General features: G+C 48.9%; 2 pseudogenes; both read left to right on the top strand.

The window, feature by feature from the left end:
• LOC115559754 (uncharacterized) lies at positions 1–1,220 on the top strand (annotated as a pseudogene).
• Positions 1,221–1,281: 61 nt separating this feature from the next.
• LOC115559753 (uncharacterized) lies at positions 1,282–2,213 on the top strand (annotated as a pseudogene).
• Positions 2,214–11,091: the final 8,878 nt, after the last annotated feature.

The raw sequence follows: 11,091 nt of genomic DNA, 5'->3' as shown, positions 1-11,091 counted from the left end.
ATGCCACGACTGCAAAGTGATACTGTCAGACCCCATACTTGTTACCAAAAAGGCCAAAATTGTGATGGTTTCGGGCACTGCATACAAAGTGTGATACTGATTACAATGTCTTAAATATTAATGGTCCATTGTCAGTGACTGCATGCTATTTTAGTGTGGAATCTTTTCTGATGTTTCAGATGTAGCCACATTCCACAAAGAGTGTGGTGTCTGTGGTAATCTGTACAGATACCAGGAATGGAGTGAGGGGCTCCACAACTTCAACGACCACGTAATTCTGTCGCTCCATCTCTGCATCTTGCTGCGGCAGTCTTTACAAGTGAGTTTTGTCGTTGGTAAACCAACAATGTATATCTAGGGATTAATTGTATTCCAAGATGTTGGTTAATATTGTCATAACTGTGATTGTCACACAAACCTTTTCCTTGTCTGTCAGGCTGATTGTTAGATTTTGCTATTTGTCTCCATCACAGTGGCTGGTACATACACCCACTGGACATCTTAATCCTGTGTGTGACCCCAAATGTCATGTCACACGATGTTTTTTTCAATGTTTCAGAATCACACTGCGGTTGGCAGGCAGCTGGACATTTTGGAGGCAACCCACCAAACCAAGTATGCCAGCCACGACTCCATTTTACACGGCTATTTACACTTCGAGGCCTGTCATCCCACGATCACAACTTTTCATGTGTAAATTGTGGTGACCACCCAGCTGTCGTTGTGATGGACTTACACAAGAAGGGTGTTTTCAAAATGGCAGGTATGTGTTGGTTTTCTACTTCACGCAATGTAAATTCCCAATTCTGTTCTTTTTATGAGAAAGTGATGTGTTCCATTGAGTGATATCAAAGATCCACCACCCGATTTTAATGGACGTGTCAACATAGAAGATTTCTGGAGTTCGGTCAGTGAGGAAATTGTCTGCCGTGGCTTTTTGAAAAGTAAGCCAGGAGTGTGCAATTCCATTTATTTCCAACTGTTGAACGTTAATATTTCAGTTATTGAGTAAAGGCATGCATTCACTTTAATGTCCTCAATTAGGCAACAGTAACAATCCATGCGGTGTAAAGCCATCATATTTGAACTGGGCCCCATGGATTGGTCCACGAACAAGGGCCAGTGATGTTGTGCTGAACACAGAGTACGCAAAAGTGAAGCCGACAAAGCCTACCGACCAAGCAACCCTAGATTTGGCAGAGGATCACTTGACCAATTGATGAAATTGAAGGTGATTCCTCCGTTCATGTGATCTTAAGATCTACAGTACACTATATCCACATGTATGCCTTGTATGTTTTGGATATCTATCAATTTCAGGCTGCTGACTTGCGGAATTTGGTGAAGGGCTGTGGCTTGGATGCGACCGGATCAAAAATGGACCTCCTGCTCCGCCTGAGGGAGGAGATGAAGACACGGAGCACGTATGATATGATGAAGTATTTGAAAAGGTTTGGGGAGCATCTGGTAAGTTGCACTTACTTTTAGAGAAAAAGGGTTATTTATAATGTGTGTAGTTGTACATTATTATGCTATTCCACTGCTATAACACTGACCTTTTCTGTAACGTATTTGCCAGGTGGTTGGGCGGTCATCATGTGCCCCTGTGGAATTGTGAACGCAGTTAAATTCAACCTCCGAGCCGAAAGTCCACGGGACTATGCGGACATGCTCCTTTCCTTCAGGCACTTCCCCAATGTTGCAATGTACGATTTTGCCAGGGGGCTTGTGGCACACACAAACCTAAGGGAACCTGGAGACCTTCCATTCCAACCGAACGAAGGGAGAGTAGCCGCAGCGACCCCTGATAATATCTCCGCTGCCAAGAAAGGGGAGATAAAGGTCCATTTCCCTTGGCTGAACCAGCAGAAGGTCCCCGCTGATGCTGGTGGTCATCCGGCCACTGGTTGCGCAGAGCACCACGCGTTATACGACACGTTCCACCAGCAGAACATCAAGGATGACCGGGACGCCCTGCGCCTCATCATGCTGGTGCCTGAGCTGTGTGTCTGGGTCAATTCGCAGGTGGCAGAGCAGCTGTTTGCGGACATGAAAAAGAACAACTATTTCATGAATATGCTCTCGCCAACAAGCCATGTCTTTCTGATGCGCAGCATCTTACATCACAGAAACTAACAGCTAAACCAGAAGGCCCTGCTGAATTTTACCAAGCTTTCCTACGGAACAGTAGCAGTGGATGCGACTGGGAAAGCTCTTCTGGGTGTTTATGTTGATCATACTACATTACACTTAGTTGATGGTTTTATCCAAAGTGACCTGTGAAATCTTTCCGACCTGCTTATTCAACTGCATTGTGTAATGTGTGTGTTTTTGCCCCCAGCTGGTAAAGATATGTCCGCACCCGCATCGCCACCTGCATGGCCTGCTCCAGCGCCTACATCGCCGCCTCCAGCGCCCGCTCCAGCGCCCGCATCAGCGCCCGCTCCAGCGCCACCCTGTGCTGACCATTGCTACGCCATCCCTGGTAAATCCCCAGTCTCATAATCGCAGAACATGTATTACATAATTGTGTGTGATCTTTGACAAGTGTTCATGTCTCTTGTCACAGCTTGTGGGCCACACTATGCTGCCGAGACCAATTTGACAACTATCAGGCCCTGCAGACGAGACTGGACACAACGAGGACATCATCCTGTCCAAGAGGAATTTGTACAAGGATGTATAGTTTGCTGAATGTTCAGTTTGTTCCACTGAAAACGCAGTGAAAGCATTGTTTCTACTCTGCTTTGTGTCAATTTTAGATGAACTACGTCCTGGATGAGCGTCGTCCCAGCAACGAGCTGCTAGTTAAAGACGGGCCAACCTGTTTAATACGGGAAAATGTTTTAACGCTTGGCAAAAACAAGCACATGGACTCTATGGTGAGAGACATATTGGTGTAAAAGTTACAGACTGACTAGCTGCCTGTAAGCAGGGTTCCCACGCGTCCTGGAAAACCTGGAAATTTAGAGATTTGTTTTCCAGTCCTGGAAATGTCCTGGAAAATGGTTTTTGAAAAAGAGTGGGAACCCTGCTGTAAGTATTTCTTTTTTAAAGGTACAACATCTCTGGCCCGCCGAGTGTCATTGTACTTGTAAATGAAAATGAAAGCTTTCTATGGTGATTAACTTGTCTATTCTAGGTGGGAAACGCTTGTTTGCAATTGGTCAAGGAGATGGCCGAACATCAAGTATGTACTGTTCTTTCTCTTTGTGTATACTTTGTGTAACTTGGCTATTTTGTGTGTAGCGTAACAGTAAGGAAGTACCACGGCTTCTCTGTCTGTAGGGAAAAGATGTATTTCTTCTTGACCTCCACATCCCCCCAACATGGCTCCAATCGCCAAATTCAGATCATCTGCGCAGCTTTCCAGTAAGAACCCACAGACACAAAGTTTACGCTGTTACTTTCGATTTCAAAATGACAACTCTATCTCCGACTTTAAGGTTGACATCACCACCATGGATGCAGTGATTGTCCCACTGTGGACACCAGGGCATTTTCTGCTTAGTGTAAGGAGTGGTTGCATTCAGACTTTATCAACACTATGCAGCTGTTACTGAGGGGAGGGATTAGCAATTTCTTCAATTGTTACTGTATTTGAAATATGTAATGCATTAAAACAACTCAATAATAAGCTTCTGATTTCTTAGGTAATGAAGCCTCGCCAAAAGAGGCTGATTTTCCTCGATTCATTTTATGCACTGCGGGAAGAAGGCTTTGGTCACAAGGCATATAGGAACATTCTCAGGTTACAATAGGATGTGTCCTTTGGGCAGTCACGTTCCCCTGACTTGCCTAGTTTATTTCAATTCATTTTGTAAGGTGGTCATGTATTGGTGACCTGCTTACATTAATTCAACTACTATGGAAGTCACGTTCTCTTGCCTTGCCAATGTTAAAGCAGCTACCACTGTATGCAGTCACGTTCCCCTGACTTGCCTAGTTTCCCACAGCTCATTTTGGAAGGTGGTCACGTTCCCCTGACTTGCCAAAGTTAAAGTCGTTACTAGGCAATCACGTTCCCCTGATTTGCCTAGTTTATTTCAATTCATTTTGTAAGGTGGCCATATATCCCTGACCTGCTTACATTAATTCAACTACTATGGTAGTCACGTTCTCTTGACTTGCCAATGTTAAAGCAGCTACCACTGTATGCAGTCACGTTCCCCTGACTTGCCTAGTTTCCCACAGCTCATTTTGGAAGGTGGTCACGTTCCCCTGACTTGCCAAAGTTAAAGTTGTTACTAGGCAATGACGTTCCCCTGATTTGCCTAGTTTCCTTTTATGTTGTGCATCTTTCTCACTTTGCTGTCTAACCTGACAACTGTACAATGCTTGTCATCAAATTTGTATTAGGGTTGTTGCGCAACAATTGATGCCTGGCACCTGGACCGAGGAGACTGGCTTGGACATTGAGGTAATAATTGCTGAGATAACAAGCACATCAGGAAAATGTGTGTAGGGCTATGACTGTTCATCTTACAACCTGTTTTATGGCACAGGGTGTTCCACAACAACTATATGGCATCGACTGTGGAGTCTTTATGGTCATGGTGAGTTACCATGCTCCATTCATTTGCTTTATCATACCTTTTTTAACACACAGCATTTTATTTTCTAATGTTATAATGGCCGAATTTTTTTCTAAGATTACTATAAACTAGTCTTAACTGCCTAAGCATGCCAATTGCTGGTAAAATCACACCCTGCCTATGATCACAACCCAACATTATTACATTCTATGTTCTACAGTACTCCTGGTACATTACCATGGACGCGCACTGCGATTTCAACGCTGTAAGTACTATCTGTGTGCTAGCGTCAGTATTTAGAAGCAGCATCATAATGGTTATGTGGTAAACTGCATTTTAATGTTCCTCTTCAGTTGGATATGCCTCATCTCAGGAGGTGGTGGTGCAAGCTCCTTTTGGACAACTACGGGATTGAAGGGTATGGATCTTAACCTACAAATGCAAAATAAAAACATTTTTCATGTTGGCTTGGCAACCCAGTGTGTGTTTGTGTGTGTGTGTGGTGTGTGTTTTTTTTTCTTTGTCTCTCTTTCTGTCTTTCTTTCCCTTTCTTTCTACTGCAGATGTGGTAAAAGATTCTGTCATTTCACCCAAGAAGGACACCAGATGGTGAATGGACTCCTGGCACCGGTGTTCCGGGTAACACGTAAGCGGAAGGTTTTGACCAAGGTAAGAAGTTATGTTTCTTATATGCACCTATTGCTGTAATATTACTTTATATACACATCTTTTGCAGCTATTACAGCTGTAACTCATCTGGGAAGGCTCTCCGACAAGTGTAGGACGTGTGTGTTGTACATGACTGTATCAGTATGTTAATGTTTTACGCTGTGTGTGTTGAGTGAATGTGTCTGAGCGAGTGTAAATTTGTGTACCAGCATATTAATTTACTGCACTGTGTGTGTGTGTGTGTGTGTGTGTGTGTGTGTGATAGGCACCTACACCTTTCAAAAAACGCTGGCCTGACGACCTGGAGGTTGGAATTTTGGAGGTATGTCACAATAACTGCCATAGACTGTACCATATTTGAAAGCTTTTTGGATATGCTGTTCTTTACAAACATGGCAGAACATGACTGAAAGGCCCTGATCATACATACACTGCTAAGCTCCTGTTTCACTGCTTTCAGTGCCTATGATATTGAATTCCAAAACCCTAGTGCAGAACTTTGCAAAGCCTGTTTGCATTCCCCCACCAGCTCTTCACCCTTTGACAAACTGTCACCTGTTTGTTTCCACAGTTGCCGGAGGAAGTGATGAGAGAGATTTTACTCATGGTGGTATTGGAAGATGGTTATTCCGCTATCCTGCGGCTGGCTATGACCTGCCAAAAGATGAATGCCGTTGTCTGCCAGACAGTTTTATGAGGAGGCCCATTACAACTGGCTAGACAGTAAGTTATTAAATAATACTGCATTTACAGAGCTGTTGCATCAGATGTTGACATGCCATAAAAATGCCCAAAAAGTGTGGTTGTAGAGAAATGTGTGTAGTAGGCATCTAAACTGACACTGCTCATTGGATTTTAGGTGTGGTGAAATGGAGCAGATTGGCTCCAAGCCACCGGGAGAGGTACCGAACGGCATTGGCCATTTCTGAGTGCCTCAATCTACAATGCCGCTAACGGTACAAAAACAGCAGGCCTGGCTACAGGGGGAACGGCCAGCGGGGAGTCCTCCAGGGCTTTTATGCAACTGACGACTTTCCCGGCTATTGTAGTTGGGATTGCCACCTGAATGATGGGGGGGAGTGGGATATACATGACTAAAAAGTAATCATATGTGTGTATTCCTGTTTCAATTCCGAATATACTTTTCCTTTACAATTGTCTGTATTGTTACATTTAATTTCTTACTTAGTCCAGTCGGGGTGGGATGGGGTGGGCTGGGAGGGGGGGTGTTTTATGTGTAAGAAAAAGAAAAAACTCATGTAACTGTACTGTTGTGTATCTGTTTATAAGATATACGTTTATATATTCTCAATAAAAAGAGGTTTAAAAAAAAAAAAAAAGAGTAAAAAGTCTCTCTCTCTCTCTCTCTCTCTCTCTCTCTCTCTCTCTCTCTCTCTCTCTCTCTCTCTCTCTCTGGGCCCCCGAAATATTGTAGAAGGGGCCCCTGCGAGATGTTTGGCTGCGCCCCCCCCCCCAATTCTAAGGCTTGTATCCTTTAAGTAACTTTACTTTGTACCTCTGTAAAGCTAAGTATATGCATTTGACATCACAGTTATCAGTAAATGCAAATTCGGTTTCTCTTCATTACTCTTTTGTCAGCCTGACATTTTCAGAGTAAATTCCAATTAATATTTTTGTGAATATTAAGAGCCAGAATTTAAATGACACCGCCCATGAGCAAAATATTACACTAACTTTTTAACTCCACTGTTACAGTAAATTGACTCCCTCCCGTAGCCTACAAACACCAGGCAATATCTGGACTTAGAGAAGTTAACTTAAATATTGAAACCCCATTTTGTGTACCTATGGTGTGGCAGGCTGTGTAGCTGTATGGCAAAGATAACTACGTTTTGTAGGTTTTGACAAAAACGGAACAGCTTCGTAACAGAGCCCTGTTTCAGGTAGCTGGTTTTGAGGCAACCCCGAGTTTGTTCGCTCTGAGTTAGTGGAAACTCTGGGTTTTCCGTTTCAGGTAGCAGGTTCAGCGCAACCGAGAGTTAGTTGCTGCGGCAACATACGCCGTGGGTCTAACCTGCTCGGGAGGTGGTTAGACCTACTCTGAGTTGGTTGTCAATAAGGCTGAAGGCAGCTCTCCGACAGAAGGAAGTGTTAGAAATGGCATGTCCTTTTCTACGAGAGCCTGTGGACGTAGAGGCTGCGATCCTCAGAAGGAATCTCCGTGAGGAACGATTATTAAGACCCCGGTTGGATATAATTTATTTTCCTGATAATTTTCTTCCCGAGCGCTATCGTTTTTTAGCGCAATCTATCATTTATTTAGACCACCTTCTCAGCCCCCATGTTAACTGTCAAACGCACGGGGGGCATGCTTTAAGTATAAGTTGTGTTTTTTTATCGCAATTAACGCATGTGCAGAATGATCCGCCACGTGCATCCCACCCGCTCTGTACTACAGTCACTTCAACGTTGTGGCTTTCCCATGATCAGAGTAGCTGACTAACCACGGACCTATAACTGCTGCAAGTCAAGAAACTCATTTTAAGAATGCAAGGCAGAAAATACCCTGGTACTGCTTTTAACCAGATGCTGTTCTTCTCTACATGCACATGCTCAGCATAATCGTCTGCATTGTTCACTGAAATAAAACCCTTTGAGTAAATTGTTCAACAAAATAACTTGTCCCACCACAGCCCAAACAACGGAAAAAAGGGGAATCACCCGTCAATGCAAACTATAACCAAATATAGAGTCTTGGCTCCGTGAGCCACTGGGGATGCTGTGGTCGTGTCTCAAACGCTGTCCCGGTATCCAGGTGAGGAGTTCCTTCCGTGGTCTCCTGTGGTCTTCTCTAGACCGGGTCCCGGGGCAAAGGTCCGTCCGGGTAGGGAATCTCGCTCCGCTCTCTGCTCCCACATGGGTCACGTACCTCCTGTCTTTAGACTGAATCTCAGCTTCTCTTTATAGCCCTCACCTGGGTCTAATTGGCCCACCTCTGAGGCGTCGGAGTGGACTATAAGGGGCAGAGTAAAATCAGGCGTTAGTAGGACTGGCTCGGAGCATAGGGCCCGTTTGAGGAGACTGAATGCTCCTTCTGCTGCCTCCGACCAGGTAACGCGGTCCGGCAGGGCCTTCCGGGTCAGGTCATGTAGGGGGCTTGCCAGGGTGGCGAAACTGGGAATGAACCTTTGATAGTACCCTACCAGACCGAGGAAGGACTTGACCTGCTTCTTGGAGGTGGGGCGGGGCCAATCCAGGATGGTCTTCACCTTGGCCTCCTGGGGTCGGACGTTCCCGCGTCCGACTCTGTAGCCCAGGTATGAGGCCTCCTCCAAGCCCAGACGGCACTTGGCGGGGTTGGCGGTGAGACCCGCCCTCCTCAGCTCCCCCAGGACCGCTCTTAGGTGTCTCAGGTGGATGTCCCAGCTGGCACTATGGATGATGATGTCATCAATGTAAGCGGCGGCGTAGGCCTGGTGTGATCGCAGGAGACGGTCCATCATGCGCTGGAACGTGGCCGGAGCTCCATGCACCCCGAAGGGGAGCACCGTGTACTGGTATAGTCCCCCTGGGGTCGCGAACGCCGTTTTCTCCCGGGCGGCCTTGCTGAGGGGGACCTGCCAATATCCCTTGGTAAGGTCGAGGGTGGTGAGGTACCGAGCGGGCCCGAGCCGCTCGATGAGTTCGTCGTCCCGGGGCATTGGGTACGCGTCGAACTCCGAGACCTCGTTCAGCCTCCTAAAGTCATTGCAGAATCGAAATGATCCATCTGGCTTCGGGACCAGGACGATTGGGCTGGACCAGGCGCTGTGTGACTCCTCGATCACCCGGAGCTGGAGCATTTTCTTGACCTCCTCCTGTATGGCGACTTGACGGGCCTCTGGGACCCGGTACGGGGGTACGCGTACCGTGACGCCTGCCTCTGTCCGGATGTCGTGGTGAGCGACCGTTGTTCTCCCGGGTACCTCGGAGAACACGTCCTGGTGTTGCAACACCACGTCATTGAGGTCTTGTTTCTGGGTGGGGCTGAGGTCCTCGCCCATCGGGACCTCCGGTACGCCTTGCCGGGCGACGAGGGCCACGGGGACCGGCACCGGTGGGGTTGTCCCGGCCTTCCACTGCTTCAAGAGGTTGACATGATACAGCTGGGTGGGCTTGCGCCTCCTCGGCTGCCGCACCCTGTAGTTCACCTCCCCCACGCGGTCGACCACCTCATACGGTCCCTGCCACTTGGCCAGGAACTTGCAATCGGCAGTAGGGATGAGAACCAGGACCCACTCCCCCGGCTGGAAGAGACGCAGCTGGGCCCCGCGGTTGTAGGTCCGCGCCTGGGCCTGCTGTGCCTGGTGCAGATGCTCCCGCACTATGGGCCAGACCTGCGCCATTCTCTCTCGTACCTGCTCGACATGGTCCACTAGGGTACGATGGGGGGAGGGTCGGCTCTCCCAGGCTTCTTTAGCCAGGTCTAGTAGTCCCCTTGGCCGCCGTCCATACAGCAGTTCAAAGGGGGAGAACCCTGTAGAGGCCTGGGGTACCTCTCTCACCGCGAAGAGGACGTGAGGGAGGAGCTGGTCCCAGTTCTTTCCGTCTATCTCCATGGCCTTCTTCAGCATGTGCTTTAAGGTTTTGTTGAACCTTTCCACCAGCCCGTCTGGGGGTGGTACACTGAAGTCCTCAGCTGCTTCACCTGCAGGAGACTGAGAAGCTCTTTTAGCACACGCGACATAAAACATGACCCTTGGTCTGTTAAAATCTCCCGTGCTATCCCCACCCGACTAAAAAGCAACATTAGCTCCCGGGCTACGGCCTTAGCGGTTGCGGCGCGGAGGGGTAGGGCTTCCGGGTACCGGGTGGCATAGTCAACCATGACTAATATGTATCAATGTCCCCGGCTGGTCTTGGGGAGAGGGCCCACAATGTCTAGGGCCAGTCGGTCAAAGGGTACCTCAATGATAGGCATCGGTATCAGCGGACTCCAGATCGAGGGTCTCGGGGCCGTCCGCTGGCACTCCGGGCACGCCTGGCAGTACTCTCTAACGTCCTTCTTTATCCCGGGCCAGTAGAACCGGTCTAGGATCCGTTCCCTAGTCTTGTCAATGCCTAAGTGTGCCCCTAGGACGTGTGTGTGGGCCATGAAGAGGACTTTACTGGTGTACGGGCGAGGCACCACCAACTGCTCTACTATTACTCCCGCCCTCTCGGTTACCCTATACAATAGGCCTGACCTGGTGCAGAAGTGCGGGTACGGTAGGGTACTCACCGAGTCCCTGGCGCGACCGTCATGGGCGACAACGTGGCTCCAGGCGTGTTTCAGGGGGTCATCCTGCAGTTGAGCGGTGGCGAACTGTCCGGGACGGTCCGACCCCCTCCCGGTTGGGGGGAAGTCCGAGAGCTCCGTGAGGGGGGAACTCTCCGTCTCACCTAACCCGGCAGGTCGCTCCGACGCTGTCAGGGTGTCGGGGGTCCCCGGCGGGTCCAGGCGATGAGTCTCGCCGGGTAGCCGGGCTGGTGTGCGTGGTTGTGTGGGGCCGTCTCTTCCGGTGCCGTCTCCCTCTCCAGATGTCTCAGCTGGGGAGGAGTGTGGTGCCCGGGCTCCGTAGGCGTGACGAACTGGTTGTCGGTGTCGCCTCGGCTGCGGTCGGGGCGGTCGGGGTCCTGGCGCCGCGTTCCAGAGCCGGTGGAAGATGGGGCAGTCCCTCCCGATCAATAGGGGCACCGGGAGATTGGGTACGATCCCGGCCCTTACGGTAAAGGCCCCTCGGGGGGTCCGCACGACCACATGGCACGTGTCATAGGTGCGGGTGTCCCCATGAACACAGGTGACCTCCATCGGTTCCCCCGTCCTTCGGACGGCTAGGTCGGGCCGGATGAGGGTGACGACACTCCCCGTGTCGATGAGGGCCTGAGTGTCCTTGTCGCCGACCCG

The sequence above is a fragment of the Gadus morhua genome, chromosome 15 (genome assembly GCF_902167405.1).
Source record: "Gadus morhua chromosome 15, gadMor3.0, whole genome shotgun sequence".
Taxonomy (NCBI): Eukaryota; Metazoa; Chordata; class Actinopteri; order Gadiformes; family Gadidae; genus Gadus; species Gadus morhua.
This window is presented reverse-complemented; position numbering and strand designations above follow the sequence as displayed.